This window comes from Oncorhynchus kisutch, linkage group LG23, assembly GCF_002021735.2.
Source record: "Oncorhynchus kisutch isolate 150728-3 linkage group LG23, Okis_V2, whole genome shotgun sequence".
NCBI lineage: Eukaryota > Metazoa > Chordata > Actinopteri > Salmoniformes > Salmonidae > Oncorhynchus > Oncorhynchus kisutch.
The window spans coordinates 37,278,331-37,292,673 of NC_034196.2; the positions used below are offsets into that span (position 1 = coordinate 37,278,331).

At 41.5% G+C, this 14,343-nt stretch overlaps 1 protein-coding gene across 3 annotated transcripts in view; it reads left to right on the top strand.

Annotated features, from left to right (window-relative positions):
- nek6 (NIMA-related kinase 6) overlaps window positions 1-14,343 on the top strand; it is an 81,552-nt gene that overhangs the window by 19,319 nt on the left and 47,890 nt on the right. The window contains exon 1 of one of the 3 annotated variants that reach the window (XM_020457934.2): window positions 721-847. The exons of the other annotated variants lie outside the window; for them this stretch is intronic. The gene's annotated coding sequence lies outside the window, so the exon portion shown is untranslated. Of the gene's footprint in view, window positions 1-720; window positions 848-14,343 lie in introns of those variants that run through there. 3 annotated transcript variants of the gene reach the window in all.

Genomic DNA, 14,343 nt, shown 5'->3' on the forward strand with positions numbered 1-14,343 from the left:
GGCGTGTGGTTGTAAAAAAACACAGAAAACTATCTCTTAGCAGGGTTGAGCCATAACCCTTGATCCCCTAGCAGCACTGTACTATAGGTGTTAGCGAGATATTGTACAGACCCAGTCAATTCCCATTAATTAATAACCCATGTCCATTAACTCACCACCCTGATAAGATTATAGTCATAGCTTGCCAATCCAGGTTAGCAAGCGCTAACAAACTAGCCTAGCATTGTTGTCAAAAAGTGAATGACTTTCACATAGGGAAATGGGTAAGATTGTTTTTTCACATTGAGGTGTGTGTGTACTTGTTTTCCTAACTTATCAGGACACCAATGTCCTGACAGGGTTGTAAAAAAATAACTTGTTTTGTGTCCAGAATATCTTCAAAAGCTATTTTAAGCTTAAGGTTTAGGGTTAAGGTTAGGGTTAGGTTAATGGGTAGGGTCAGGAAAAATAGGATTTTTAATTGTAAAAAAAGATGTACTCCCAAAAGTCCTGAAATGTCATAAGAATAAAGCTGTGTGTGTGAATGTTCTCCCAGCAGTCCTGTACACAGTACTCTGATGTCGTAAACTATGCTAAGTTAGTAAGTGCAGATTATGTGGTGTTAGAGTATTGGGTTGACACTTGACAGTGAGGAACTTTTGAACTGATATTGACGTCAGTCACTGGTGTGCGTGAGTCAAGAGGGAGAGTTTGGTTAGAGCCACAAGTAAGAGCTTAATCATTTCTCTAATCTGAGGTCGCCTCGTGAGGTTTGGATTTCCACGTACATCACGTTGACGAATTCCACAAATTTTGAAAGGAAACGCTGAAGAAAAGGTGTGAGCTGAGGCTAAAGAAAAAAGATCAGGTGAACACGCTATTGGACTCTTTGTGAAGACTTTTTCACGTATACTTTTACAAGTCTACTAAAAAAAAGCAGTAGTGAAGAGAAGCATTGATGATATGTTGATGAGAATTCCTTGTGATTGATATGCCCTGGTCTAAACGATACCTTACTTTTGAAGAGTTTTACTTGTGAAACTAATTTGTATGCCGTTCTATTCCCCTTGTATGTCGCAATAGAAGACACACTGGATAAGAATGTGGGTTGTAAAATGACTCAAATATGAATGTTTGTTTTTTAGGCCTAGCTGAGACTTAAGTGAGAAACAAATCTCCTTGCCACACCCACAACATTGTTATAAGGATGGCATAGTGCTTGTCGGGAAATGCCACAACACATGACAATGGAGGGATGGATTTGATCATTAAAGGAGAAAAACAATAATAATTAGGCATAGTGGTCAAAATTAATGAAGGTTAGAGGTTAAGGTTAAGGTTAGGTTTAAGAACAAGGGTTAGGTTAAAGCTACAATGTGTAACTTTTTGGGTGACCTGACCAAATTCACATAGAAATGTGTATTATAGATCTGTTTTCTCATTGAATGCAAGTCTAAGAAGTGGTAGATCAGTTCTATGTGCACTATTTCTATGCTTCCTGTTCTTATGTTTTTAAGCAGTACAATCCTCCATTGCAATTTCAATGACCAAGATTAAGGCTGGAAGACCTGAAAGTTTCAGACGTTGAGCTACTTTTACTTGGTTCCCCTTTTATCGCTCTGTCTCTCTCCCTCTCATTTCCTCGATCGTTACCATAGAAGTTCTGATATTAACCACCGGCGTGTGTGTGTGTGTGTGAAACTTCCGTGCATCATCGCAATGACTGTGTGGTTAGAAATGACGTGTGTGTAAAAGGCCATGCACCCTTTCAGTCCAGCGGTGAAACCCCACAATGAAACTTCTGTGAGCGGTGGCTTGCAGCGTTGCACCATGCAACTCTCGATTGGCGTCATCCACCTCCCTCCAATCACACCACCGCACGCACACAGTACTATTGTCCTTATGTAGGCACAGTTGGTGCCTGGGCCAAGGGAATTCACCAGATGGTCCGCTCACCAATCCCTTGGGCCAAGAGAATTCACCAGATGGTCCACTCACCAATCCCTTGGGCCAAGAGAATTTCACCAGATGGTCACAGATCTGTCTCCCTATTCCTATTACCATTACCATGCAAAACAGTCTGGCCTCATAGCAATCTCAATGATGATTATGATTATGATGGTTGATGGTTGATAGCGATGATGCTAATGTTGATGAGGAAGATCATGGTTGATGGCTATGATTATGGTGATGATGATGACGGTAAGTGGTTGATGGTTGATGGCTATGATTATGGTGTTGATGATGACGGTTAATGGTTGATGGCTATGATGATTATTATGATGATGGTTGATAGCAATGATGTTAATGTTGATGAGGAAGATCATGGTTGATGGCTATGATTATGGTGATGATGATGATGACGGTAAGTGGTTGATGGTTGATGGCTATGATGATTATTATGATGATGGTTGTTGGCTATGACGATGATGGTTTATGGTTGATGGCTATGATTATGGTGTTGATGATGACGGTTAATGGTTGATGGCTATGATGATTATTATGATGATGGTTGTTGGCTATGACGGTAAGTGGTTGATGGTTGATGGCTATGATTATGGTGTTGATGATGACGGTTAATGGTTGATGGCTATGATGATTATTATGATGATGGTTGATAGCGATGATGTTAATGTTGATGAGGAAGATCATGGTTGATGGCTATGATTATGGTGATGATGATGACGGTAAGTGGTTGATGGCTATGATGATTATTATGATGATGTTTGTTGGCTATGATGATGATGGTTAATGGTTGATGGCTATGATTATGGTGTTGATGATGATGGTTAATGGTTGATGGCTATGATTATAGTGTTGATGATGATGGTTGATGGTTGATGGCTAGGATGGTTGATTTCCATGATGATGGTTAATGGTTGATGTCGATGATGTTGATGGTGATGAGGAAGATGATTGTTGATGGCTATGATGTTGATGGTGATAATGATGACGGTTGATGATTATTATGATGATGATTATGGTTGATGGTGTTGATGATGATGAGGAAGATGATGGTTGATGGCAAGGGACTGAAGATGATGAAGGCTGTAAACTCTATACACCACTGGATTTAACAGCTTCCCAAGCATTATTCTACTGTATTATGAAAACGGTCCTATCACTGACTTCCCAGACTGGATTATGTTATGGCTTTCCAGACCCACTGAGAAGTACAAGTCTGCCAAAGTCAGCACAACATTGTCGTAGGGATAAGAGTTCAGTGCATTCCTGTCTCAATAATGTTCCTAGACCCACAGAGAGAGCGAAGAATACAATGGTAGGCAGGGTAAATTCAGGAGACTGTGTGTGTACTTGTAATTATAAAATCCTTGTATATCCAATTATGTGTTATTGAGGAGTTGAGAAGTCATGTAATTGCATTCAGTATGTATGTCATGTGTCCTATGTGTGTGTGCGTCAGGTTGTGTGTGTCGGTGTCAGGGTTTATGTTAGCTGGCTTTTGGCCGATTAAAAAATAAATAATAGAAAAGCTGATAAATAAAATTGCCGCTAGCTAATTGTCTGGGAGAAGAAGAAAAAATTCAATTTCAAAATGCTGCTTCTTCAATGATGGAAATACCAGTTGATGGAAATACCAATGGATGGAAATACATTTAACTTGTCATGCTTATCGGTCTGTAGTTTAATTTGCATAATTTTGTGGAATTCAATTGGTGCGTGTACAGTAAATTTGTTATGTATCTTATTTATCACACATCTGTCAGGCAGCACAAGAGCTGCTGCTCCATCATCTCAAACAGAAAATCTAGGCAATGGAAGGCAGGATTCGTCAGTGTGTCACATACCACTTTGCAATGAGCTGGAGGCAGTATGCATTTTGAAAACATAAACTTAATTGTTTGAAACCTGAATATTTTACCACATCTTACCTTGCTTCAAAGTAGCCTTTCCAAAATCAGACCATATACTTTCTTTCATTGTCCAGTAGCCAAAGCCACAATCTAGTCATATTAGGAAAGGAAAGGGGGATACCTAGTCAGTTGTACAACTGAATTCCTTCAACTGAAATGTGTCTTCCGCATTTAACCGAACCCCTATTAGCAACCCATGCTAGTTGTTGCATATTAGATCTCCCCTCTTTCCCCCAAAATGTTTGTTAGTTTTACATGATATCCAATTGGTAGTTACAGTCTTGTCCCATCGGTGCCACTCCCGTACAGACTCAGGAGAGGCGAAAGTCGAGAGCCACGCGTCCTCCAAAACACAACACTGCTAACCTGCCCTGCTCCTTGACACACTACTCGCTTAACCCGGAAGCCAGCCGCACCAATGTGTCAGAGGACACACTGTACAACTGCCTACCGTGTCAGCGTGCATGCTCCCAGCCCACCACAAGGAGTCACTAGAGCACGATGGGACAAGGACATACCGGCCAGCCAAACCCTCCCCTAACGATGCTCATGGGTCTCATATTCACAGCCAGCTGCAACACAGCCTGGGATCAAACCTGGGTCTGTAGTGATACCTCAAACACTGTGGTGCAGTGCCTTAGACCACTGCGCCAGTCGGGAGGCTCTCTTTCTAAATTTCTAATAGGGTATTTTCATCTCTGTCACATGAAACTGCTTGCATGTGCCATGCGCTGCTGACAACAGTGTTTTCCCATGAATTGCATTATGGAACAAACATTTGCTCATAGCCTACTCTCTGCGCATTGCTGCACTTATAATATGAAGAATTAATAGTTGATCAACATTTTAAGCTAAAAATTCTGATCTGTTCCATCAGACTAATTGCTTTTTAACATTTTAATGTAGCCTAGGTCTACTGGTTTGAATGATATGAATTTGGGATCGTCCAACAACTGTCCCAGAGTCTGTTTGGAATAGGCTATTTATTTATTGACAAGCTGACCAATAGAATAGGTAAACTTTTCTACTATGGGGGATAGTAGATTGACAGGCTAGTGATTGTGCTGTTTGTTACTCATCTTGTTGGCTGAGGATAAGTAAATGTGGACAGTTCAAACATGTTCAAAGTGCACATCAGAATTCGGTAAGAAGGGACCACACATCGTTGCTCCCTCGACTTGCATGTTCTGTTAATATGAATTACCATAATCTAAATGTAATTTCTGTTATTCTGAGCACTATGGGTGGACGCCCTAATCAGGTTACTCATCCAGTGCATATGGGTCCGGTAAATTTCTCAAATGTCCAGTAAATGAAAATCCTGCCGGTCAAATGTCCGGCGCCAGATTTTCCGAACGGAAACCCTGGTTTGTTTGTGTGTGTGTGTGTGTGTGTTTCATGGCCTGCTTAAGAGGATGTGAGGGTGTTCTAGCAGTGCAGCTTTAAAGGAAGCAGGAAGGGGAAATGATGGCTATGGTGATTAGAGTGGAGCAGAGAGGTGAACTCCAGCAGAGAAGGATGTCATACTGTATATAATTGAATAGTCTTAGAGGGCTGAATCCTAACGGGGCGGCAGGGTAGCCTAGTGGTTAGAGCGTTGGACTAGTAACCGAAAAGTTGCAAGTTCAAATCCCCGAGCTGACAAGTTACAAATCTGTTGTTCTGCCCCTGAACCCACTGTTCCTAGGCCATCATTGAAAATAAGAATTTCTTCTTCACTGACATGCCTAGTTAAAATAAACTTAAGGCTAGGTTTAGAAGGCTTAATACTAGTCTTAGAAGGATGAATCCTAACTTAATACTAGTGTTAGAGGGCTGAATCCTAACTTAATACTGGTCTTAGAGGGCTCAATCCTAACTTAATACTGGTCTTAGAGGGCTGAATCCTAACTTAATACTAGTCTTAGAGGGCTGAATCCTAACTTAATACTGGTCTTAGAGGGCTCAATCCTAACTTAATACTAGTCTAACACAGAACCCAAACCAGCTGCGCACGTGCTCCATCGTGCATAAATGTGTTTTGTCCCCCCACACCAAAAACGATCACGCAGGTTAAAATAACAAAACAAACTCTCAAATGAATTACATTAGGTCGAAAGCATTAAACATGTATGGCAATTTAGCTAGCTAGCTTGCACTTGCTAGCTAACGTGTCCTATTTAGCTAGCTTGCACTTGCTAGCTAACTTGTCCTATTTAGCTAGCTTGCTGTTGCTAGCTAATTTGTCCTGGGATATAAACATTGAGTTATTATTTTACCTGAAATGCCCAAGGTCCTCTAATTAATCCACACATAAAACGGTCAACCAAATAGTTTCTAGTCATCTCTCTTCCTTCCAGGCTTTTTCTTCTCTTGACTTTATATTGCGATAGGCAACTTTCATAAATTAGGTGCATTACCGCCACTGACCTCGTTCGTCACCCACGTGGGTATAACCAATGAGGAGATGGCACGTGGGTACCTGCTTCTACAAACCAATGAGGAGATGGGAGAGGAAGGACTTGCAGCGCGATCTTTGTCAGAAATATAACTTCTATTTTAGCCCTTGGCGTTGCAGACGCTCGTTGGCGCGCGCTAGCAGTGTGGGTGCAATAATTGAATAACATGGATTTCAAAATGTATTTTGCAACGCTCGCGCATGCTGCGTGCGGTGTGGTCAGCCTATTAGAAGGATGAATCCTTACTGAATACTGGTCTTAGAGGACTGAATCCTAACTTAATACTAGTGTTAGAGGGCTGAATCCTTACTGAATACTAGTCTTAGAGGGCTCAATCCTAACTGAATACTAGTCTTAGAAGGATGAATCCTTACTGAATACTAGTCTTAGAGGGCTCAATCCTAACTGAATACTAGTGTTAGGGGGCTGAATCCTAACTTAATACTAGTCTTAGAGGGCTCAATCCTAACTGAATACTAGTCTTAGAAGGATGAATCCTTACTGAATACTAGTCTTAGAGGGCTCAATCCTAACTGAATACTAGTGTTAGGGGGCTGAATCATAACTTAATACTGGTCTTAGAGGACTGAATCATAACTTAATACTGGTCTTAGAGGACTGAATCCTAACTTAATACTGGTCTTAGAGGGCTGAATCATAACTTAATACTGGTCTTAGAGGGCTGAATCATAACTTAATACTAGTGTTAGGGGGCTGAATCGTAATTTGTGATCGTCATTTTGGTGTTAAAAATAAAGTATTCAAATTCCCTTTAGGAGCCCCTTGGCAAGGTCATTACAATAGGGCATTACCTGTCTCACACCAGCAGCGCAGGCAGACCTCAATGTATATCATCTGGATGGATTTGCTACATACGCTTCGGGCCTTTTCAAATACTACTGTCAGTTGAAGCGGTCACACTTTAAATAAAGTATATTCTATGTAGGCTTTATAAAGGGTTTATGAAGGCTTCACTCTGCCTTCATAAGATAAACTTTGTTCAAAGTTTCACCGTTGAACCTTACGACCCCTAAGAAGACAGGGAACTATTTTTTTATACTATGTGCTTTCAAAAGACTCGGGACACAATAATATCTTTGAAAATGCCATAAATTCCAATAACTCCCAAAAGATGTTGATACAACGCAAAGTCCAAGGACATATTATTTTATCTGCTCTGGAAGAATGGATCATATTTTCTTGCTGCCACAACCGTAACGGCTACAATGTTAGTACAGATGCAAATCCTGTAACACACACACACACACACACACACACACACACACACACACACACACACACACACACACACACACACACACACACACACACACACACACACACACACACACACACACACACACACAAGACCTGCGTTCAGATACTGTTTATTGTATTTCAATTACTTTCACATATATTTTAAAGTGAGTACACATATTTGGAAAAAATGTTTTTGAAAATGGAAATAGCTGAATATTGGAATGTATTTGAAAGTACATTTGGAAAGGATTGGCATGTATTTGAAAATACTCAAATGCATACAAATATTGAAATACTCCATGCATTTGAACTCATGCCTGTTTGGGTATTTTAAATGCATTTGAAATGTATTTAAGTATTTAAAAATATAATTTTTATAGGAAATTATTTGAAAATACTTCAAATAGACAGAAAATAAGTGTTTAAAATACAAATCGTTAAATATGAAGGTATTTTAACCCACAAATAAAAGACTGAAAATACAGGCAGCTATTATCAATATTCAAAACCTGTGAATAACTGCATAGACTGAAATAGACACACACACATTCACACACTATCAAACTGCTCAGTGGTGTAAAGTAAAAATACTTTAAAAAAACTACTTTACTATTGATATTTTTGACAACTTTTACTTTTACTCTGCTATATTCCTTCCATACATTTTCCCTGACACTGAAAAGTGCTCGTTCCATTTTGAATGCTCAGACAGGACAGCTATATGGTCCAATTCACACACCTATCAATATTAATGCTCTGTCATCCCTACTGCCTAAACACTAAACACATACTAAACACATAAACGCGTACCGGCATTACAAAAATGACCTTTTTTGGAAAGCAATTATTATTTTGGGAGAAAAAAAATGGTTCTTCATCCTATAATGTCTCAAACATCGTTACCCCTTAGCAACAGATGTGGGATAAATACACACACCCTCCTCACAAACAACCACAAGCTCAGATGTTCAACAGTTATTCCATCCCCGAGCCCAACTCAACAGAAGACTTAATGTCTGAATGCATATACAGTTGTAGCTGTTTGAGAATACATGCAACATTGAGCAAGAATGGAAGATTTGCTTAACCAATGATGGAGGTCATATACGTCAAGTCCTACCTGATGGAGGTCAGATATGTCAAGTCCTACCTGATGGAGGTCAGATACATCAAATCCTACCTGATGGAGGTCAGATATGTCAAGGCCTACATGATGGAGGTCAGATACGCCAAGTCCTACCTGATGGAGGTCAGATACGCCAAGTCATACCTGATAGAGGTCAGATACGTAAAGTCCTACCGGATGGAGGTCAGATACGTCTCTTTCCCCTGAAACACACACATGCTGGTCCCCCGTTGTGACCATTTTCCCAAGCATCTCCGAGCAGTCAGACCTTTTGATTATTTCGTGCCGCCAGGGCCACAATAATTTGCTCCCTCTCTGATTGTCCGAGTGTGACCCCCTCCCATGTGTTACTGCAGCTAGTGTCACCAGCACTGCCACTACCTCATTCCACATGGCTACCCCTATCCCAGTCAACTGCCCGGCACCCTCCACAGCAACCCGCAGAAGCCCCCACCATTTCTCCTTTACCCAAATCCAGATAGCTGATGTTCAGAAAGAGCTGCAAAATCTGGACCCCTACAAACCAGCCGGGCTAGACAATCTGGACCCTCTCTTTCTAAAATTGTCTTTCGAAATTGTTGCAACCCCTATTACTAGCCTGTTCAACCTCTCTTTCGTATCGTCTGAGATTCCCAAAGATTGGAAAGCTGCTGCGGTCATCCCTCTATTCAAAGGAGGTGACACTCTAGACCCAAACTGCTACAGACCTATATCTATCCTACCCTGTCTTTCTAAGGTCTTCGAAAGCCAAGTTAACACCTCAGCCACGCTCAAGGTTCTAAACGTCATCATAACCTCCATCGATAAGAGACATTACTGTGCAGCCGTATTCATCGACCTGGCCAAGGCTTTCGACTCTGTCAATCACAACATTCTTATTGGCAGACTCGACAGCCTTGGTTTCTCAAATGATTGCCTCGCCTGGTTTACCAACTACTCCTCTGATAGAGTTCAGTGTGTCAAATCGGAGGGCCTGTTGTCCGCACCTCTGAAAGTCTCTATGGGTGTGCCACAGGGTTCAATTCTCGGGCCGACTCTCTTTTCTGTATACATCAATGATGTTGCTCTTGCTGCTGGTGATTCTCTGATCCACCTCTACGCAGACGACACCATTCTGTAAACTTCTGGCCCCTCCTTGGACACTGTGTTAACTAACCTCCAGACGAGCTTCAATGCCATACAACTCTCCTTCCGTGGCCTCCAACTGCTCTTAAACGCAAGTAAAACTAAATGCATGCTATTCAATCGATCACTGCACGCACCTGCTCGCCCGTCCAGCATCACTACTCTGGACGGCTCTGACTTAGAATACGTGGACAACTACAAATACCAAACTCTCCTTCCAGACTCACATTAAGCATCTCCAATCCAAAATTAAGTCTAGAATCGGCTTCCTATATACAAAGCATCCTTCACTCATGCTGACAAACATACCCTCGTAAAACTGACCATCCTTACCGATACTCGACTTCGGTGATGTCATCTATAAAATAGCCTCTAACACTCTACTCAACAAACTGGATGCAGTCTATCACAGTGCCATCCGTTTTGTCACCATAGCCCCATACACTACCCACCATTGCAACCTGTACGCTCTCGTTGGTTGGCCCTCGCTTCATACTCGTCGCCAAACCCACTGGCTACAGGTTATCTACAAGTATCTGCTAGGTAAAGCCCCGCCTTATCTCAGCTCACTGGTCACCATAGCAGCACCCACTCGTTGCACGCGCTTTAAGCACCAGCTGTCAGAGCAGCTCACAGATCACTGCACCTGTACATAGCCCATCTGTAAACAGCCCATCTATCTACCTACCTCATCCCCATACTGGTATTTATTTATTTAGCTCCTTTGCACCCCAGTATCTCTACCTGCACATTCATCTTCTGCCGATCTACCATTCCAGTGTTTAATTGCTATATTGTAATTACTTCGCCACCATGGCCCATTTATTTCCTTAACTTACCTCATTTGCACTCACTGTATATAGACTTTTTGTTTTCTTTTGTTCTACTGTATTATTGACTGTATGTTTTGTTTATTCCATGTGTAACTCTGTGTTGTTGTATGTGTCGAATTGCTACACTTTATCTTGGCCAGGTTGCAGTTGCGACCTGGCCTACCTGGTTAAATAAAGGTGAAATAAATCAAATTAAAATACCTGTGTGGAATACCCACCGCCTAGGGACAAGGTACATTTAAAACTAGATACCTTTAGACTTTTTCTCAAATAGTATTTCACTAGGTAAAATCAAATCAAAATGTAATTGGATTTGATTAGGTTCATTTTACTTTTACTTGAGTCATTTTCTATTACCGTATCTTTACTTTTTCTGAAGTATGACAATTTAGTACTTTTTCCACCACTGAAAGCACTAGCCCGGAACTTTTTCCTCAGAAATCCTTTTCTAAGATCTGAATGTGTTAGTTCAGTTTCTCTAAACTAAGATGAAATTGTTTCCATTCTGTGAAGTCAGAGGTGCAGAATAAAATGTGAGTGTTGTTGTGGTATCCCACAGGCCAGATTTCAATTATAAGATGAGCGACGAACCCTGTGTGAGCCACACGTTACAGTTCTCTGTGAAAGCACACATACACATACACATACACACATCTGCACATACACTCACACACATCCGCTCAAACACACACCCACTCAAATATACACACAGCCACTCAAACACACACATACCCACTCAAACACGCGCAGTGATTTTGAGTTGCAAACACTACCCATCCTCTGCTATAGTGTATAGTCACACTCTTTCTCCTCTCTCGGACTCACTCACTCTCTTTTTCTCTATTTTTCTCTCTTTTATCAATCTTTCATTTGTACCTCACACGGAACAAATCTGTTTCTCTGTACTGTATATCTCCAATCTCTTCCATTAGGTCTGACAAAGATGAGCTCAGAAAAACTGATACAACATCGACCCCTCACCCCTCTGTACCTCTATTGATTACGAATTGAAAACGTATCCTTCTAGAGAGCTCAATGAGAGTCTCAAAAAAAGACCTTGGGCTTAAGCCCTTAACCCTCAGACACACATACAGTATATATTAAACATACAGTATATATTAAACAAATAAGCTGAATCACCCCTACAAATATCCGTTCCAGGCTGGTCGTATGGCTTCTCACAGCCGTGCATTTTCAAGTCTATAACAGTTTATCTAGAGCCCTCACAGATATGGCAGATATGGATATTGTTTGTGTGTGTGCGTGTGCGTGTATGTGTGTGTGTGTGTTCATAAGTGTCCATATACACTACCATTCAAAAGTTTGAGGTCACTTAGAAATGTCCTTGTTTTTGAAAGAAAATCACATGCTGATGCTCCACATGCTGATGCTCCAGATACTCAACTAGTCTAAAGAAGGCCAGATTTATTGGTTCTTTAATCAGACAACAGTTTTCAGCTGTGCGAACAAAATTACAAAAGGGTTTTCTAATGATCAATTAGCCTTTTAAAATGATAAACTTGGATTAGCTAACACAACGTGCCATTGGAACACAGGAGTGATGGTTGCTGATAATGGGCCTATGAAGATATTCTATAAAAAATCGGCCGTTTCCAGCTACAAAATAGTCATTTACAACATTAACAATGTCTACACTGTTTTTCTGATCAATTTGATATTATTTTAATGGACCAATTTAATGGACATTTCTATGTGACCCCAAACTTTTGAACAGTGGTGTATATCCATGACCTGTGAAATGTTTGAATCCATCTCGACTGTGACGTGATTTGTGGATTCAAATAAATAATGTGTGCTAAAAGCCAGCGGTGGAACAGTCATTCATTACAAGGTTGTCCAGTAATCTGTTATGACTCTAGCTAGTACAGTAGCGTCTACTATTTTACATGTAGCTCTTTCTGCCAGTTGAGTTCAGATAAAACCATCTGATTTGTATTGCTCCACATTACATCACAGGGTCAGGGTTAGACTGTTAGGGTACAGTTTACTCAGTTCAGCCCTTTGGAATAAGGTCTATATAACTATGGCATGATGATTATAATGTAAGTCGTAAGATTATGTAATGTTGTTCAGTGTCTTGCCAGCTGATGGCAGAAGTAGGGCTGGGCTGTATACCGTATTTTACGATATACCCTTATTGATGCACAGATCAGTTCGTTTTTCTAACATTACCTTCTATAACGGTATTTGCATGATTGGTTCGTCAAATGTGATACGCCATGTTTCACGTCCATTTTTAGTAGTTTAGTAGTTTTTTATAGTTTACTTCGTTACTTGAGTCATCTCTCTCCGCTCACTTTCTCTCCATCAACGTGTGTGTGGGTGTGTGTGTGTGTGTGTGGGGGGGGGGGGGGGGGGGGGAGTGTGTGCATGGCCTTGGTTTTGTATAATCTGCATTTTCTGCTTACGCCTTCACAATGTGGCCCACTTCCTCACCTCTGTGAATAGGGTGTAAAAGTGTAGGATGCTGTGTGTCTCTGGTAGTCTAATCTGTCTGAGGCAGTGGTATAGGATGCTGTGTGTCTCTGGTAGTCTAATCTGTCTGAGGCAGTGGTATAGGATGCTGTGTGTCTCTGGTAGTTTAATCTGTCTGAGGCGGTGGTATAGGATGCTGTGTTTCTCTGGCAGTTTAATCTGTCTGAGGGGGGGGGGGGGGGGGGGGGGAGTGTGTGCATGGCCTTGGTTTTGTATAAGGATGCTGTGTGTCTCTGGTAGTTTAATCTGTCTGAGGCGGTGGTATAGGATGCTGTGTTTCTCTGGCAGTTTAATCTGTCTGAGGGGGGGGGGGGGGGGGGGGGGGAGTGTGTGCATGGCCTTGGTTTTGTATAATCTGCATTTTCTGCTTACGCCTTCACAATGTGGCCCACTTCCTCACCTCTGTGAATAGGGTGTAAAAGTGTGTACTCTGCAGAAAAATAGATGTGTGTGTGTGTACACAGATACATAGGGATCTCATCATTCATTGGACTATTGGACTGTTTCTCTGGCAGTTTAATCTGTCTGAGGGGGGGGGGGGGGGGGGGGGGAGTGTGTGCATGGCCTTGGTTTTGTATAAGGATGCTGTGTGTCTCTGGTAGTTTAATCTGTCTGAGGCGGTGGTATAGGATGCTGTGTTTCTCTGGCAGTTTAATCTGTCTGAGGGGGGGGGGGGGGGGGGGGGAGTGTGTGCATGGCCTTGGTTTTGTATAATCTGCATTTTCTGCTTACGCCTTCACAATGTGGCCCACTTCCTCACCTCTGTGAATAGGGTGTAAAAGTGTGTACTCTGCAGAAAAATAGATGTGTGTGTGTGTACACAGATACATAGGGATCTCATCATTCATTGGACTATTATCTTATATGGACGTATGTTTTACATTCACTTTGGGTTACTTAGGTAGATAATACATATCTGTGTGTTTTGGTATGTGTGTAGCAGTTTGGCTTATTGACCGGTCTATCCTCATGTGGGTATAGGATGCTGTGTGTCTCTGGTAGTCTAATCTGTCTGAGGCAGTGGTATAGGATGCTGTGTGTCTCTGGTAGTCTAATCTGTCTGAGGCAGTGGTATAGGATGCTGTGTGTCTCTGGTAGTTTAATCTGTCTGAGGCGGTGGTATAGGATGCTGTGTTTCTCTGGCAGTTTAATCTGTCTGAGGCGGTGGTATAGGATGCTGTGTGTCTCTGGTAGTTTAATCTGTCTGAGGC